The sequence below is a fragment of the Chenopodium quinoa genome, unplaced genomic scaffold (assembly GCF_001683475.1).
Source record: "Chenopodium quinoa cultivar QQ74 unplaced genomic scaffold, ASM168347v1, whole genome shotgun sequence".
Classification (NCBI taxonomy): domain Eukaryota; kingdom Viridiplantae; phylum Streptophyta; class Magnoliopsida; order Caryophyllales; family Amaranthaceae; genus Chenopodium; species Chenopodium quinoa.
This window is the reverse complement of record NW_018742329.1, coordinates 2,888,600-2,909,202: the sequence shown is the minus strand read 5'-3', so window position 1 is coordinate 2,909,202 and position 20,603 is coordinate 2,888,600. Positions and strand designations below refer to the sequence as shown.

The 20,603-nt window shown below is 35.7% G+C and overlaps 1 long non-coding RNA gene across 1 annotated transcript; it reads left to right on the top strand.

Moving 5' to 3' along the window:
• The first annotated feature begins 179 nt into the window (after positions 1-179).
• LOC110690214 lies at positions 180-16,806 on the top strand. The gene is made up of 4 exons (XR_002505040.1): positions 180-597; positions 3,148-3,214; positions 7,367-7,387; positions 16,356-16,806. It is a non-coding gene; the product is annotated as an uncharacterized LOC110690214 (long non-coding RNA).
• The last annotated feature ends 3,797 nt before the right edge of the window (positions 16,807-20,603 follow it).

Here is a 20,603-nt window from a genome sequence, read left to right as displayed (position 1 = left end):
TTTGTTATGCATTATTAAGTTGAAGGTAATTATATCTTTTACTTAGCAAGAGAATTCCATAGGGAATAAAATGGTGGGAATAGAGGGTAAATATTCCCAAGCTTATTCCCACCCCCTAAACTTTCCCTTCAAACAAACATGGTTTTATTGAGACTTGGGAATAATAATCTTATTTCCACCTCATAATCTTACATACCAAACACCCTTGAAATTCTCAACCTCAACAAAGTTGAGGCCTCTTAGACTCAACTTAGGGGTATAAAAGGAAAACAAAATTTTTCATCTGAAAAGGGTTTGGTCCACACCTTTTCTATTACTTTACTGAAAAAAAAACCCACTACTTATATTACTTTATGCAAAAAAATGTTAATTAAATTTGAAAATAAAGTCCACTATTTCTGCAAGGAGAGGAGAAAGAAACCCATTTTGCTTCAAAGAGGGAGAGAGAGAGGAGCAAAGTAAAAACCGCTAAGAGCAAGACAATTTCGCATCATTTGTTTTTGTAGTCATGCAAATTTTGAAGATCTGTAGCGTTGTCTAATCAAGCGTTGGTGGTTTTGTTTGCTCGCGACGTTGGAAGGTAGTGACGATGAGGATGTAAGTCTGAACCCTTTTGTTTAATTTTTGAAATGATATTTTGTTTTGTATCAGTTGTTGAAATTTGCTTGTGTTGTATCACTTGTTGAAATTTGTTTGTGTTGTATCAGTAGTTGAAAATTGTTTGTGTTATCCCCAATTTTGGGTTTTTTAGGGTTTCACTTTCTGAACAATTTGGCAATTAAGGGTTTTTACTTGGCAAATCGGCCTTTTTGTGTCTGATTGAAGTTTTACTAGTTGGAAATTTGTTATATTTGTTTAAAATTGGAAAATGTATGTCAAATTTAGTCTATTATGGAGAGTAAGTACTATTGCTTAAATTCGTGAATTAATTGTATGTGACACCGAATCTAAAATCGAGGGGACAAATAAAATTCGCTTAGTTAGACAAAAATGACAAAATATTAGAACATGCATATACTTTAATTGTTAAAGTATTACCTACAACTCAAAATTTCTAAAATACGGAGTACATATTAGTCTAAATAATCCAATATTATGTACAAATTCTTCCTCCATTAATATATGCTTATTTGTTTAGAATTTTTGAAGAATTTGACATAAAATAATATAGCTAATTAAATGCACAGTTCATAACTTGATCTCTATTATATTACAGAGGGGTGTTAAATATCGCCATCCAAAATGATCAAAACCGTCAACATTTATTTTTAAATGGACAACCATACCCTTAGTACTTCACCACTATCTTCCCTCTTGCCACCAATCACTAATACCTTGATACCACCACCCCAATTGACGACTAACACCACCACCACATTGACCGGCGACGACGACGACCACTAACATTACGTCACTACCTTGACTAGCGACCCACCACATCCCCCTCAAAGACAACCCACCTCCTTCCCTCTTTAGCGGAAAGGTGGTGGTTTTTTTTCCTAGCAATCGTACCAACCGGAGCCCAAAACCGGTTACCGGTCACGATAAATGGTTTTGGGCTCCAGTTACCATGGAACCGGTTAAGGTGCTTTGTAACTGGAGCCAAAAAATCGGTTACCGTGCGTGGTAATCGGAGCCCAAAATCGGTTACCGTGCTCGATAACCGGAGCCCAAAACCGTTACCATGCACGGTAACCGATTTTGGGTTTGGTTATCGCGATTGCCTGAAATAAAAAAAATTTAAACCGCCACCTTCCTGCCGGTGAGGGAAGGTGGTGGGTTGTCATAGAGGAGGGTGTGATGGGTCGCTGCAGGGTGGTGGTGTTCATCGCCGATCGGAAGGGGTTTTGGGTTGCCGGGAGGGTAAGGGGTGGTGATTAGTAAGGGTACGATTGTCCATTCACACAAAATGTTGGCGGTGATGATCGTTTTTATTGGCGGTGTTTAGCAATCCACTTTATAACCGGCATTTAGGGGGTATTATTCATACAAAACTACAATTTGAATTATTCAGATAAATGTATTGCATAATTGTTTTGGTAATTTTTTTAAGGAGGGTAGATTGTAATACCCGTATAAATATACATGCATATTTGTTTTAAGGAGGGTAGATTGTAATACCCGTATATTTATTAAATAATTATTTTGGTAATTTCTTTTAGGTATAATTTTGTAAATGATAAAACATTGTTAACCCTATTTTATTTTAAATAGGACTCTAAATTTTAAAGATATTTTAAACTCTAAAACTATATTTTGATATTTATATTGCTGTGCAACTTTAGAATCTATAAAAACGTTGCCTTCGTTTTTATTTCGTTCATGAATTATGTGATGTTGTGAGGTTACCCTTGTTCCTTGATTTTTAAGTCTTTAATTCTTCCGATTATCAACACCTATTTAATTAGTGATGAATCATTATTATAGCCTTAATTAAATTGATCAGCTTATACAAAATACTTTTGGATCATTTAACATCATAATCATCATTATCCTCCTTTTTCTTTTTCAATTTTTACGGGTGGGGTATTAATATAACTCCACCTATAAAATCCTCCTCCTATCAAAACTAGCAAATGACACAGTAAATACATGCTCGTAATTTCCCATCCTTTCGTTTATCTACCAAGTCTTGTTGTTTTGTTGAAAGGTAATCACACGAACTTAATTGATATTTGGATTTGTTTGATTATAAATTGTTAGTACTAATTGTACTCTGTATTGTTATGTAGTGTAAATTTTATAATTTATGAATTATATATGATCATGATTTATATATATACATGATTAGTGTATGGTATAATATGATTCTAATTGCCGTATTATTTTTGTGGTATTGATTGATTGAGTTATTTTCTAGGGATTTTTTTTTTAAAAAATGTTTTTGCAATAGGGAGCATGGTTTTGTTTAGGTTTTAGGGTTGCTAATGAAGAGTATTATTATATTGGGTTGACATTTGATTATATTTGGGTATTAGCTAGTTTTATTGTCCTATAAGAGTTGAGATGTTTTGAATTGAATTATTATGTTATTTGGGAACCTATGCCATTATTGAGATACTATTTATTATGATGTGAATGATTATTTGATCGATGTATGAGATCAAAAAGGTTGAGAATGATTATAATTTTTTTCTTGGTTTGAAGCTCGGCGTTGTAGACCTTAGTCCTTGGCATGTTGGTAAGGAGATGATAATCATGAGTTAAGAATGAGGTACAATCTTTATTTATTTTTTATGGTCCCCCACAATGGGATTGGCCCGTATGTGGTCTGGTTCAAGGTGTTTTCTAGTTATTGAGAGTATTCAAGTTTTTATACTTGTTGGTTTATTTATTCGAATTACCCATGTCCAAGGCTAGGTATTAAACAAAGAGCATGACACACTTATTGTCTATGAGTTAATTGATTGATGGATTTGAAGGAGTTATGTCTTTGTCGTGTGTGATTACATACTAGATATATAAATGGATCAAATTATGGAGATAATTAAGTTCGTACATTTGGTTCGTCGTTTTGCCATAGGTAGAGGTACTAACGATCTTTGGACTTGTAAAATAGCCCAAAGCCTAATTGGACAGATCCTATAAGGTCACACAAAGGGGCTAGATCGAGCATTAGAGGACGAGGCTGTAGGGAATTATAGGTACTACGCAGCGGAATAAACATGAATCATATTCATAAAGCATCAAACCAAGGATCTCATGCATAACACATAAAGAGTAAGAATTATATCTTTGAAGCGTGATTCCACTAGTAATCGAGCAAGAACAAGGGAGACAAAGAAACTCAAACGTGATTCCTCTACTTGGTCCACAAGCATATATTAAGACCTCCACTAATGCTAGTTAGTCGCGATCGAACTCTTCAATCAACTTTCTACGGAGAAGTATGAACAACGAACTAGTCACGAACCAACACGAACGCCACTATGGGTGGCCGGCCACAAGTCCAAGGGGGGGGGGGGGTGCCGTGAGAGAGAGAGAGAGTGAGGTTAGGGTTTTTGGGATTTGGTAGCCTTGATTCACAATTCACTATAAGTTAATTGTGGCTTAATTAATCAACCCTAGGCATAAATCTTATTTATAGATCACATCTACTACTTAAATAAAATTCCATGACAAAGCCCAATTCCTAATCCCAATCAAACTACACTAGCCCAATCCTATTCATGATTAGTTAAATTCTCATAAGGCCCATTAATGGGCCTCTTACTTGCTTAACCCAATACCTTTGTGTGTGACCTCATAGGATCCATTCTAGCGGGCTTTGGACTATTTTACTAGCCCAAAGATCATATCTAATAGTCTAGCAACAGATGATGACGCCCCAAGAGAATGAACTTATTATCTCCATAATAGTGATCCTTGATATATCTAGTAATTGCACTTATCGAAGACACAACTCCTTCAATCTCCCACTTGTCTGAGACATGTGCGCAATATTCAAATTCCTTAAGTCAATGTGTGTCGATTTGATAATATGATTGCATCTCATGTCTTGATCATATTAGTCTACAAATCTTTTCTTGAAAAACTGAGTGAGATTCACAGAACAAATGATTACTATGTAATGCATTTGAGCACGTCCATGCATTTTTCTGAATTCTCCCTCTTCAAGGGGCCAAGACACATTCCTATTTAATAGGTAGACTCTATTCAATCTTGTGGCAACCAAAGCTCCCACTCAACTTCTGAAATAACCGGGAAACACCCTTTATAATCTCTAGTTACGGGCAGACGTTTGAGTGTACCACAACCATAACATCAATTAAATGAAATCAATGTTCCACTCATGTCAAAGGAATCCACTAATATATCCGGAAGCTTACTTGAACTTCAAAGTAGGCTTATAGTTCGATCATGCATCATTCATGCATATTCATATGATTGACCGAGCTTCACTACGCTCCTATAGCCCATGAAACTGCGCTATCCAATCAATCTTACATGCTAGTCCATTATTAGAAATCATTTATGTCCAGTTTAATGATTCCGAATTAGGAACTTAAATAATGTATGAATTTAGTTCACCTATTCACCAGGTCATCAACCTGATGAGCCCATCAATCCATAATTATTTTGGACATTTTATTTAATATTAAAACCACGATTAAATAAGAGAAATAAAAAAATTTACTGATAAAACATAATTCTGCAAATGAATGTATTACATATGTAACTTATTTTTCTCCAAAAATAAATACAACTTCTAATTACATCATTTGCTTCAATCCAGCTTCACTAGCATGTTTCTCATGCTTAGGTAGTGGAAGGGGTTTAGTAAGTGGATCAACGATATTCTCATCCGTATGAACTTTGCACATCTTCACATCTCCTCTGTTAACGATCTCTCGAATGAGGTGATACTTCCTCTCAACATGTTTGGATTTGAAGTGTGACCTAGGCTCCTTTGATTGAGTAATGGTGCCATTGTTGTCACAATACAACTCGATTCCCTTTTGAGCACTTGGTATGATATCCAGCTCAGTTAGGAACTTCTTTATCCAAACTGCTTCTTTGGCTGCTTCAACTGCAGCCAAATATTCTGATTTTGTTGTAGAGTCTGCGATAGTGCTCTGCTTTAAACTCTTCCAGCTCACTACTCCTCCATTCAGAAAGAAAATGTACCCAGACTGTGATCTAAAGTCATCTCTGTCTGTTTGGAAACTCGCATCCGTATAACCTTTGACAACCAACTCATCTTCGCCACCATATACTAGAAACATTCCTTTCGTTCTTCTCAAGTACTTAAGGATGTTCTTGGCAGCTATCCAGTGTGCATCACCTGGATTTTCCAGAAACCTGCTACACATGCTTAGAGTTAATGCAACATCTGGCCTTGTACAAATCATGGCATACATTATTGATCCTATTGCAGAAGGATAAGGAGTGATAGCCATATGTCTCATCTCATCCGGCATAACCGAACATTGAGATTTATTGAGCGTAATGCCATGGGACATGGGGAGAAATCCTGTCTTGGAGTTTGTCATCTCGAACCTGTCAAGAACCTTATCGATATAAGTCTCTTAACTTAGTCCAATCATCCTTCGAGACCTGTCTCGTTGGATCTTGATTCCCAAAATGTACTCAGCATTACCCAAGTCTTTCATGGAAAAACAACTCTTTAACCATTCCTTGACTGACTCAAGCATTAGTATGTCATTTCCCATGAGTAGTATGTCATCCACATATAGGACTAGGAAAACTATGCTGCTCCCACTAGACTTCTTGTATACACAAGGTTCCTCTTCACTTTTGAGAAAATCAAACTGTTTGATTGCTTCATCAAAATGAAGAATACAACTCCTGGATGCTTGCTGTAGACACCCATTTGTGTCTCCCCAAAACTAAACCCGGTGATGAGTACCTTTCACGTCGAATCATAATCGAATGAAGCGAAAGTGTGGAAAGTCTAGTGTTGCGGATAATTTTTAATTTCTTTTCTTTTCTCTCTGTTTTTGAAAACTTATTTTAAGAAAACAGTCAATCTAGTTTGGTTGGTCCATGATATGGGTCCAATAGTAGTGTAGTTGAATGGGGCTTGACAAGAACTTTCCAACGATATATTATAAGCCCGATTCCGATGAATATTGAGGAAGTTATGGCCAATTTACCAAACTGGGCCCGGTTTGAACCTTATGTACGACCCAATGATCTAGGGGAGGGCCTAATATGATTTATCATTCCTAATGAAATTAGGAATGGTTTTAGTCTTCTAGATTCTTCTAGAAAGTTCTTTTCATTCCTAATTCAATTAGCATTGATAAATTGACTTTTGTTGACTTTTCAGAGTTTTAATTAAAATCAAAAAGCATTTTCGAGGAAAAGATACGATTTTATCCTCCAGTACGACAAACTTATCTGATTATCGAAAACGCGTCAAAAACAGGCCTGGCGCCTGACTCCAGGTATTGGCGCCTAGAACCAGGCCTGGCGCCAGCTCTGTTTTGCGTGCGCCAATCTCGTTTTGCGTGCGCCAAGTGCTCTGTTTTGATATTTTATCTTTTTGGCTGATTTTCTCTATAAATAATGTCGTAAAACTCCGTTTTCATTCACCAATTCTCACGAATTATCATCAATAATCAGTTTTAATTAGCATTCGCCTACAATCAGTTTTCATTCAATTAATTCTCTTAATCATTCATCTCTCTCTTTCTCTTTTCTCTAAAACTTGCTTTTTTAATACGAAATTCCGCATTCACAATATTTAGAAACACCTAGCCAAATTCGAAGTTGCCTTCGCCCTAAACGTGAAAGATTTGATTTCTGAGGGTTTGGTCCCAAATCTCTCTTTCAATTATTTAATTTAATTGTTTGTTTATTATTTTCCTTGAAGTTACTAACGTGTGTGTTTTGTTATTAGAAAGAGGTACGAGACATCAAAGTAAGTGCTTTAATTGATTAATTGATATTATGATGTAGAAATCATGTTTATATTGTTATTATGATATTCCTAGTATCATGTCTAGGGTAATTTTAATATTAAATATGATTGTTACGATGCTTCCTATATTTTTTCTAATATTTATTCATGTTAGTATCATGTTAGGGCTAAAGATTTGATCTTTATTGCTTAGTGACATGCTAGGGTTTGTTATTAATCTTGTTAGTATCATGCCTAGTATCTTGCTATTATTATGTTTTAATATTAACATGATTATGATTATGATTATAATTGTTATAATTTATGATGATTATAAATATTATTATTATTATTATTTTGATGATGATTATTTTATTTATAATGATATTATTGCTATAATTATTGTTATTATGATTATTATTATTATGATTATTATAATGATCGATTATTTATTATGTTGCTTGATATTTATTGTTATTGCTTGATCACGTCTTTTATGCATGTTTAGAGGGAATTTGGTACTTGTAATCACGCTTAATAAGATAATTAATAAAATCTTGTTAGGGTTAATTTGATTATAATTCAAGTGATCGCTAATAATAGATTTATTTGTGCATTAATATTCAACCAACATAGATTAAACAGGTTTAGGGTTAACCTATTGATTGCATGTTAATTAGAAAGCGCACATGAATACGATCAGAATAAAGTAGAGGCCTATTATTATGACAAGTTCAATCTCTTTTAGGTTGGATTTGTATCTTCATCCCCGAACCCTTATTTGGTTCTAGACCTTATGGAGTTGACGATCTCTTGGATCGTTAAGTGGTGTAACCTTCATCCTATGAACGGTTTACAAGTTCCTAAAACTTGTTGGCGACTCTTTTGCTCTATCTTCTTCTCTTTTGGACGCCACCGTACTTTAGTGTATGATCACAGTGGGGTTCAAGCTAGGGGTTTAATGTTTGAAATTTATTCCCTACACTTGCTTTAATCCATAAATAGATATCTGAAGTTTGCATACCTTTCTAGGATTTTCAGGATCTTCAAAACCCTCAGGTTGTGTCATATACACTTCCTCCGTCAAGAACCCATTCAAGAAGGCGGTTTTGACATCCATCTACCAAATTTCGTAATAGAAAAATGCAGCAATCGCTAGAATAATCTGAATGGACTTAAGCATGGCTACTGGGGAAAAGGTTTCATCATAGTCAATATCATGAATCTGTCTGTATCCTTTCACAACCAATCTTGCTTTATGGATGTAGGACTTTCCATCCTTGTCCGTTTTAATCTTGTAAATCCATTTGCAAACAATAGGTTTTACCCCATCAGGCAAGTCAACTAGGGTCCACACTTCATTTTCAGACATCGATTCCATTTCGGACTTCATGACCTCAAGCCATTTATCTGAGTTGGGGCTCGCCAAAGCTTGCTTGTAGGTTGTAGATTCCTCATTCTCCAATAAGAAGATTTCAGAATCCTCAGTTATCAGAATCTCAACAAACTGTTTGTTTCTGATTTTGGTAGACCTACGTGGGGTAGGAGCAACAATAGATATATTCTCTCCAACTCCTTGATTTTCGCATGAATTAGATTCAAGTGGGACGATAGGAGTCTCGCTAGTCGAATTAGCTTGCTCCGACGCATGATTAATCGAGTCATGCGCCCTTGCCTTTGATGTGGTGTTATCCACATCCATTTGTTGCTTGTCTCGAATTTTTTCGAGAATCACTTTACTCCCACTTGGCTTTTTAGAGAGGAATTCCTTTTCTAGAAAGACACCATCACGAGCAACAAACACTATTTTATCTTCGTGATTGTAGAAGTAATACCCTCTTGTTTCTTTTGGATAGCCCACAAAGAAATACTTGTCTGATTTAGGGTGTAGTTTATTACCTTGTAAACGTTTTACATAGGCTTCACATCCCCAAATCTTGAGAAAAGAAAACCTTGGAGCTCTTCCATTCCATATCTCATATGGAGTCTTTTCTACAGCTTTGGACGGGCTTCTGTTTAGTATTCTCGCAGCTGCTTCTAATGCATATCCCCAGAACGATATGTGAAGATCAGTAAAGCTCATCATGAACCGAACCATATCTAGTAAGGTCCTATTCCTCCTTTCTGACACACCATTCAACTGTGGCATTCTTGGAGGAGTTAACTATGAAAGTATTCCACAATTAATCAGATGTTCATCAAATTCTTGGGTCAAATATTCACCACCACGATTAGATCGTAATGCCTTAATTATTTTCCCAAGTTGGTTTTGTACACCATTTTGGAATTCTTTGAACTTTTCAAAGAATTACAACTTGTTCTTCATCAAGTAAATATAACCATATCTACTTAAATCATCAGTAAAAGTAATGAAGTAATTAAATCCACCCCTTGCTTTTGAACTCATTGGTCCACACACATCTGTATGTATGAGTCCCAAAAGGTCACTAGCTGGATCTTTCACCTATACTCGTGAAGGGTGACTTAGTCATTTTCCCAAGCAAGCATGACTCACAATTTTCAAATGATTCATAATCAAAAGAAGAAAGGAGTCCATCCTTATGTAATTTCTGGATGCGCTTTTGGTCGATGTGACCAAGCCTACAATGCCATAGGTAAGTTGGGTTTGAACCATCTGTTCTTTGCTTTTTATGATCAATGTTGTAGACGTGAGTTGTATATTCTAAGACATACAAACCATTAATTAACTTTGCGTTAGCAAATAACATATTTTCTTTAGAAATAAAACAACATTTGTCTCTTATTTCAAATGAAAATCCTTCATAATTTAAAACAGGAATTGAAATAATGTTTTTAGTTATTGTTGGTACATAATAACAGTTATTAAGCACCAAAATAAGTCCCAATGGAAGTATCAAGTGATAACTTCCAATAGCAAGTGCAACAACTTTTGCTCCATTTCCTACTCGAAGCGTTACTTTCTCTTTGGCTAACTTCTTACTCTCTCTCAAGCCCTGCACGTTATTAACGATGTGAGCACCACAGTTGGTATCAAATTGCCAAGTGGAAGATGAAGTAAGATTAATTTCTACAACACAAACATCAAGAACTCTTTACGTTCTATTTCCACTGGTGTATAATAGGGACACCCTGGTGTATGGCAGGGCCAATGACAGGGTAAAGTCGTATCCCCTAATAAAAAATAATTTCTAAGTCCTCTAACTAAAGTAGATAGGGAAGTAGGGTCGATCTCCACACGGAAACAAGTCTTTTTACTCCTAATTAATTATTATAATCTAAATTATCTAAGTAACCAATATATATATTTGAGTATGAAACTAAACTACAAAGAATAGGAATAAGGAGAAAACAATATATAAAAGGATCTAGGGCATATGTTCACCAATAAATAATACTCTAGAGTAAAACATAGTAATCAATCATTGACATTGCATAAATAACACGATTAACATGCTCTCGCAATTTATTAATCAACATAGATCTAACAGGCTCTCACAATTTACTAGATCTAAGTTCTTATTGAAAATAGCTTTTAATATCAAATTAACATCTGCTCGATTCATCAATTTAATATTGCTATACTTTTACAAGCCGCAATTGTAAAACGTTAAAACAATTCAATAAGAAATTATCATGCAATACCAAAAATCAATAATAGTCAATCATCAATGCATCAATTAACCAGATTGTAAAGGGCTTTCGCTACGTATTACAATCACACAATTAATTTATCGGTATTAAATCTCATCTCTCGAATCTCGACTTAACCATTTATAAATTAACCTGCCTATTGAAACTAGACCTAAACATCAATTCTCATCTCTCGCATCTTGAATCAATATTGTCAAAATCATGCATAAAAGATAAGTCTAATCTAGTCACAGAGCATTAAATCAATCAATAGGAAATTAATCTAGCATTGATAATTAACTACAATAAATTACCCCTTCATATTATTTATTAGATCGCCATAAACCCTAGAATTAAAATTACTCACACATAATAGAAACTAAACAAATCAAAGCAATAAAATAAATCATGATGAAAGGAATAAAATAAACAACTAAGATTAAGGGAAGAGAAATCGTTACCAAAAAGTAATCTGGAATTAAGAGTAGATTAAGAACAAAGGTTTAGAGAGAGAATTCTAAGAGAATAATTAAGAGAGTAAAGAAAGAGTAAAGACGAGAAGAAGAAGTACTAAAATCGTATTACAGAGGAGTATTTATACTCCGTACAAATCCTAAACTAAAACAAACTAAAACTACGTTAAACATCTCCTAAGAAATACCCGCGCCCGATCGGGCGAGGCACCGCCCGATCGGGTGCGCCTTCGGGCGCTAGCCTTTGCTTCTCTTGTCCGGCCGGGCGCGCCTCCGGGCGTCAGCCTTTTTGCCGGGCGGCTCTCTTGGGCCACTATTTGGATTACGATTGGGCTCCAATTCTTCGGGCCAATCTGGGTTTCCTCTTTGGTTCTTGAATACTCTGTCCAAATGCCCCGGTATCACACATACCAAGCCCTTAATCACCGGTTTGATGGCTCTAACCGGCCCTGGGCTATAAAATCTGGTCGCGCTTCTCCAATGTTCGTGATTGCTCCAAAATATCTCGGAAAAATACTTAAAAAGTATAATTCCCTGCAAAAGTCAACCAACTACTAATTATGACCAAGGGACGGGGGTAAAATACTATATAAAATAGACACATCAGCCAACTACTGCAAAAGAAGCATTCGCTTCCTCTCCTTTTCAGGAACTCCTCAACATGGTTAAGCAAAAGGTTGATCAATGTCACCGACGACCCCTCATCATAGCCCGACAATGTCAAAACCATCATGGAGTGAGAACAAGATAATATCATGTGCAGAGTCATCATCAATCGGTTTCTCAAGGACATCCATCTGATTGAACATTTCAATCAGTTCCTTGACATAGGCCCTTACTGACTAACCATGCATGAGTTTCTTAGCCATTATCTTCCAATGAACAGTGTAAGCCTCATACCTAACGCTGTTAGTCCAGGAATAGTAAATCTGAGGGATCGAGTTAACGACCTCTCTTACATTATGACCTTTGAAGCCTCCACTTCCTAATGCCCCAATGCCACCTCCATAGATAGCACGAAGACATTTATGCAAGTTGGTTAGCTCATAGTGCCTGAATCTTCTTTTCCAACAAATTGGAATAGATTCTAAAATGAGTCTTCTGATTTTCTCTGCATCTGAAACAATTTCAGCATGCCTTTCAGCTTTATAACCTTCTGTATACTCGCTCTCAACAAGAATATATAAACGAGATTCAAGCCCATGGCTTGTGAGAACTTTTCTCAACTCATTTTCCCATCCCTGAATTTTCTGAGATTAAGCCTTAAGTTAAGTTTCATTGGTAAAACAGTGTTGTCGTATAAGTTATATATTTATCTACAAACAAAAACAAACGAGGCAAAATTCAATAATTATGTTTAATAAATTTAAAGTACCATAAGCGATTTTAAAACTGGTAACTCTAAAGCATTCATTCAATTTAATTGATCCCTATTGAATAGAATGATTCCAGGATCCTTTATTTGTGCAATAATTGACCGGACTGAGGCCCTACCATCAAGTATTGCATTTTCAAGGTGAGAACTCTTTAGTGATTACAACTCAATGTAATTCTTGGTTGAATAATTACCCATCACATGTTTAATTATTACCCTTAGCTTCAAGTTTCTAAACACTTTAGGTAACTTTGTTGAGTATAACCAATTAAAATTGTAAAATGTGCTTTACCCTCACTCCCCTAAGATATAGTATGACACCCAGCTGAGGCATGACCTATCATAAATATCGAAGGTTTCATCGGGTTTTTAATTGGAAAAGCAACCTCAATATTACCGGGACCTAGATTTACTATGTTGTGATTATTTAGTGAACTCTAAAGCATCATAAAACAACGTAAATAAAATCTAACATGCATAATCTACTTATGCATAAAACATGACATTGTATGGCCCCTTAATCCTAAGAAAACTAATAAAGCAAAAAGCTCCCACTTGGACCTTCATGGATCTCATCCATCTTGCTCTTTTGGGCCTTCACTCCATGGATTTCTTAGATTAACTGCAACTTGCAGTACTATTCTATTCTATCTACTACTTAAATAAAATAAATTACAAAAATATTTAACGATACGCAGACCGTATTTAGATTACAAAAATACATCACGATGCGCAGATCGTATTTAGAATCTATGGGTCATACTAGTCTATATAGCAATAAATAACATCATATATTATAAAATGGCCATATAATAAATCACTCATCATGCTTTCCTAAACTACAACATTGAATGTTCACATTTAAGGAAACATGGCTCCTAAATATCTCATATTTTAATTAATTACTGTAATTAGATAATATCATATATTATTAATAACCAATTATAAAATATCATATATTTTAATTTAGGTATGAGATAAAATCAAATCTTATTTTAATTATGGAAGATAAATCATATTTATTTTCCATGATTATCCTAACTTTTAGGAAATTCTATCCTAATTACTTGTCAATCACATATTTTAAATCAATTAATATCCTAAAATAATTATGGGATAATCATATTATTTAATCAATTATTTTCCAAATAGAATCTTTTGATCCATAATTATCCTATCTTAACAAAATTAACAACTTTAACTTTGTTAATTATCTTTTCAAAATCAAAATTTATCTTTTAACATTTTTTTTTTAATTTTGAAAACTTATTTTTATCAAAAATAAAATAAAATATTTTTTTTTGAAAAACGCGCCAGCCACCGTGGTGTGGTCAGCCGAAGCCGGCCACGGTGGCCGTACACCTTGCGGTGTACACTGCCCTACAGTGACGCACGAACAACAACAGCAGCACACGCAACACGGTGGTGCACTGCTGCGCTGCCCCTCCTCGTCCCCTGCCTAGTCTGCCCTCCCTCCTGTACCACCGCCGGTGTGGCAGTCGCCGTGGCTGCGCCACCCAGCTGCGGCTGCCGCACCTTAATTCCCTCTTTTTTTATTTTTAATTTAAAACAAAACAATTTTATTAAATTTAAATTAGTGTGGTCCTTCTAATTTTAAAATTAAATCATATTCAATTTCAAAATTAGGGTTCTTCATGAATTTAATCCCAATTCAATTTAACTTTTAAATTAAATAAGTTGATCATGAAAAATTCATAATTTAACATGAAATCAAATAGATTAAATTCTCTAAACATAAAACTTTCGAATTAAATCAAAACCAAAAAACACAAATTTCACAAATTAGGGTTTATGATTTCGAAATATTAGGGTGGGGGGTTCGTAATATAGGGCAATTTTTGGATCAATATTGGAGCATATTAAACAACTTTACTGATTCTATATTGTTAAAGCACATTTAATATAATAATTGACCCATAATTAAATTATTCTCCCTCCTAATTGAATTAAAATTGTGGATTATCAAAAAATTAATACTCAATATAGTAATTGCAAGAGGCTAACTGATACCACTGTAAGGAATTATAGGTACTACGCAGCGGAATAAACATGAATCATATTCATAAAGCACCAAACCAAGGATCTCATGCATAACACATAAAGAGTAAGAATTATACCTTTAAAGCGTGATTGCACTAGTAATCGAGCAAAAACAAGGGAGACAAAAAACCTCAAACGTGATTCCTCTACTTGGTCCACATGCACAGATTAAAACCTCCACTAATGCTATTTAGTCGCGATCGAACTCTTCAATCAACTTTCTACGGAGAAGTATGAACAACGAACTAGTCACGAACCAACACGAACGCCACTATGGGTGGCCGGCCACAAGTCCAAGGGGGGGGGTGCCGTGAGAGAGAGAGAGAGTGAGGTTAGGGTTTTTGGGATTTGGTAGCCTTGATTCACAATTCACTATAAGTTAATTGTGGCTTAATTAATCAAACCTAGGCATAAATCTTATTTATAGATCACATCTACTACTTAAATAAAATTCCATGACAAAGCCCAATTCCTAATCCCAATCAAACTACACTAGCCCAATCCTATTCATGATTAGTTAAATGCTCATAAGGCCCATTAATGGGCCTCTTACTTGCTTAACCCAATACCTTTGTGTGTGACCTCATAGGATCATTCTAGCGGGCTTTGGAATATTTTACTAGCCCAAAAATCATCTCTCATAGTCTAGGAACAGATGATGACGCCCCAAGAGAATGAACTTATTATCTCCATAATAGTGATCCTTGATATATCTAGTAATTGCACTTATCGAAGACACAACTCCTTCAGAGGCCCATCATGGGCCTCATCACTCTAGGTGGCTGGCCATATGGAGGACTAGAAGGGGGTTTTTGGGCTTCGTGCCCTAGTCTAATTATAATAGGACTATAAATAGACTAGGTGCCTAGGTTTGCATGTAAGCAATTAACTGATCATTTGATCAAACCCTAATTAGCAAACATGAAGCCCAACCCTCTCATATTCCTCTCTCTCACACGAATGTCTCCTCCTCCTCACGCCGGTGGTGGTTCGTGGTGGTGGTGGTGGTTCGTGCGGTGGTCGGTTGTCCGTAAAGGTAGTGATCGCAGTTTTCCTCAATCACTCGACCAATCTAGTATTGGTGGACAACTTGTTTGAATCTCGTGGATTAAGTAGAGGAGCAACGCTTGGGGCTCTATTCTCTCCCTGATTTGCCTGTCGAATAGCTTCATGGAATTCACGCATCAAAGGTATGATTATGTGTTATGCATGCGATTCTTGGTTTAGGTGCTTTATGAATATGATTCATATTATTTCCGCTGCGTAGTACCTATAAACTCCTATATTATTCGAGGTTGAGTTGACAAAGGTTATTTTAACAGTACAATGTGTAATGCAGTTTTGAACTACATTGTTTAATTGAGCTAGTAATGTTTATTATTTTGTTATACTCTGTTTTCTGTCACGTGGTGATTACTCAGCTTTTGCTGACGTGTGTGTTGTTTTATTGTGCTATTTATGTTTGCAGCCATGTCTTTTTCTTATGGTGGCCCTGCGACGATCTATTTTGGAATTTGTCCATAATGGTGAGCAGTTAAAATAGTAACAGGTTGATCCAGTGATGATCGTAGCTAAAGGAGCTCATGTGTTTCGATTAGTTTGTTATAACAAGTTTAATTTATAAAGTAGTACAAATAGCTCACTTAGATTTATTAGGTTGTAATTATTGGGATTTTTGTAAGCCTTAACACTTGACAGGTTGTTGAGTTCGGCGGTATACCTCCGATTTAGGTGTATGCTTCTGCAATTTTATTTAAAGGTTGTCTATTTTTCTTTTATTTATTGTTTATTATTAGTTAGTAAATCGGGGGTGTTACACATATCTACAAGAACAATCTAAGTAATACTTTAAAACCATTTCTACAAGAACAAACCAAGTAACACTTTACTCTACCTTTTGATGGTACCGTAATTATACCATGAACCTATTAGTTGGTATGTGTGGCGGTCATATTGGTATGATAGCTGAATGACATGTTTTAAATTATGTTTTCTTTAAACTTAGTTTATTTATGGTCCTCTGAGTAATTAAACCTCTAAGGTAGTATGTATGTTTTAAAAATTATGCATTTTGTACATTAATATAATACAGTGCTTTCCCATAAAAAACTACAATAACAACTTATCCCATTAACAACGAGAATAGTATTTTATGACATTCTGAATACCAACAAACCGTCATGTTGGTATAAACCAAAACATGCAATGTAGATAAACATAATATGACGTTCAACCGCCATTTAAGATTCCAAGTCCGCGCTAGTGATACAGAATGGACAACGCCGCCCTTGAATTGAGATATTTGTGTTCTTTAAGACCATCAATTCGCGGTATCATGCTTTAGTGTTATTGTCGTACTGGTTGGAAATAAACATCTTGTTCAGAATCAAACATTCCCACGAAGTGCCAAGTGAGGCCTTTATTTCTCGGCATGAACTATACGTGCTTACGACCGCTCCAGTAGCCTGGTTTTCAAACACATCAATAACCTCGTTAACCACAATAAACGCAAGATTATACTTACTTGCTATTTCTTTCATTTTCCTTGCTACAGCCTGTAATGTTCGTTTACGCTCCATAAAACCTTTATATGTGCTGTCGTGCTCATGCCTGAACAGATACGCTATTGAATCCCAAGAACAACAACCCTTGTGTGCCTACATCCTTTATGGAAGTTTACCACCATCAACTCAACTTGGTTTAGAACCAGAAATATCTGTTCACAACATTATCAATTTTTTAACATGTACCAAGCTAAGTGGGTTTTGATCAATACATTGGAAAGGACACAAATGCACATTAAGATTGTGTAGTCGTTGAGCCGGGAAAACTGGACATGCTTGTATGTATATCGATGACCCAGAGAGACCACCATCCCCCAGATATAAAAGACACTTCAACAGCATCTGCAGACATATCTGGGTTTTTCCCACCCCAGATTCACCGAATATTACGATCACTTCACCGGTACAAATTCCTCCATTAAGCATAATGTCTATTCTTTCACATTTGGTTCGACATTTTTGTTTCATTTTTGCAAAAATATAATATTTGGTGGAAAACTATAATCTTTAGTGGAAAACTATAATCTTTAGTGGGATAAGGTCAATAATGTATATGCATAGCATATTATAACATATCTTTAGTGGATATGTGAAGAGAATCTTATTGGATTACATTATCCATAGTACAGTTTTTTTAGATTGCAATAAGTCACATTGCTGTCAAAATATTTTGCTTCAGCTATACCATTTACAGTCTTATAGGTAGGTTAAGAAACATAGGGTACCATTATGACTATATTGGTGGAAACCAATTCGGAAAATGGTACCATCCTGACTCTTAATGGTATGTAAACATAATTTTTTGTTGTATTCTTAACAAAACACTACTTTATCTAAACAATTATATAGTACAGGTACTGATTTTATTGTACAAATCAGTTAATTATTGAATGATTTGAATCCTATTGCAAATGATGTATGGACAGGCTAGGGGAAAATCCGTTGTTGAATACATGGCCTTGAGGAGGGAAATGTAGTTGGCCCCGGTACGTGTTGTTAGTCAAGTACCTTACTGTCTTACTGAATTAGTGTGCTTGTTATTCATGTGAATTCCACCCGCTAAAATCCTTTCGTTGAACGCTGAGGGGCCACTCCCATAGCTTGAAACTGTATATTGGCCCTGGCAGCAAACACACCACTTTAAGGCTTGATGTTGTTCAAAAAAAAAATTAGACAAAAGGAGAAAGCAATTAGCATAAGGTATTACCTGCTGGTACACCTGCTGTTGAAAATATGGACCCATTTGTTAAGCAACAAACATATTAGGAAAAGGATTAGGAAAAGGAACCTGTAAGCATATTCGCAGCAATCAGCGACCGTAATCTAATCAGTATACACTCACCACACCAAAGACACTACACTTACCTCGTTTTGCGAGCTGAAGGTATGTACAATCCCATTATCCAAATCAGTCCCTTTTCCTGTAACTTGTTTCTTCTTGCCTCCACATGTCTTGTCCTGCTTATTCAAACCCTGTTTTTTACAAGTGATACAAACCAAGAAGCTCTTGGCCTGTCCTTTTTATTATTACCTCGAGGTAGGTTCAGGATGTTTCACTTTAGAATTTGGTGTATCTTCTGGTTATACAGTGCTCCCTTTGTTAACTGAGCTAGGATTTTTGGGAGTTAGAGGAATAGCCTGTTGCACCATTTTCATTTCACCACTAGGCCTTTCATCACCACCAGAACCTTGTCTTGAACTTTGAGCCAACACTTATAGTTCATCAACCTTTATGCTCATAGACTGAATCATATTCATCAACACTTCAACAGCTTCTTCGGATGTTGAAGCACGCATAACAACAGGTTTGAGCGCTAACATCAACTTATAATATTTCTCATCACCTTTCCGTTTTGGACACATCATGGTAAGCAACTTTGGTAAGGGTATGTTTCCTAGTAATATAATTTCTCCACCTATCTAGAATGTAAATGGGAGGGACCTCAGTAACACCATTCATGTCTAACACCTTAATTATGTGTCTATAAACAATCCCATGACATTCAAAGTGCTAACAATCACAATACACCTCTTTTTTTATCTTTGGTATACAAAATTGTGTACTCCTTCAACCTAATTTGCTCCTTATTTTGCAAAGGAAATTCTCTCCTCTTTTTCTTGCAATAGATCCAAACACGATCTGAAAAAACATGCTCTTCCTCAATAGGTGACACCATCTTCTTTTGCTCAACAAGGTTCACATATGCCACTCGATTGCACTAATTTTGTACCTCATTGCATTCGTATACACTTTTTGAAATTTATGCTCCAACCTGAATTCGAATAGCAAAGGCCTTACATGCCGGGATGAGTTCGCGTCCACATCCTGCTCATCCCTTGCACGGCTTTCCATGGCCTTGCAATAGTTAGGAGCAAATTCACAAACGCGAGTATGTGTGTTAATATACCCATAAAAAAAGCTATTAATGTTCTCAACCCTTTGATTTGTTAGCATTCCTACGCAAAAGACATCCTTAACATAGCAAGTAATCCACATCTCTCTTTCCTCAAACAGGCCTAACAGCAAAAAGGTTGAATTTTACTAAGTAAACTTTCAAATCAACTATGCAACATAAGACTGACTCAAATATAATACCATTCACAACAATATAAGACACTGAAGTACCATCAGTATTAAATTAAGTACCATCCAAGCCCAAGATGGTTCTGTTCTTTCTGTGCTGCCACATATTGGCAGTACCATCCAAGACCATGATGGTACAAAACAATGAAGCAGAACATACAGAATAGATGATGCGGGAGCATCCTTGAAAACTACGAGTTGTGTGACTATATGATCCAGTTGGTGGCATTTATGGCTCCAATATACTTTTGGATAAATTCTCTATGCTATGAAGTGACTTAGGTGAATAAAATAATCCTTGTGTCTTGATTTTAGAATTTGATGGTTAAAGATAAACAATGGGAACAAGGATGAGAGGGAAGAAGCTTATCAATATATGATGCAACTACTTCATTTAGTCATATCTCCTTTGTTACACAGAATTTTTAGGTGATTCAAGTTGGAGGTGAAATTAGAGTTCAAGAGCTTTCCATCAACAGGTCACATGCCAAATTTGAGCAAGAAACAAAAAAGTTATGAACGTTTGAAGTTGAGTTGTCCAGGCAGTTGCAAGGAGCGGGTTCGGTCG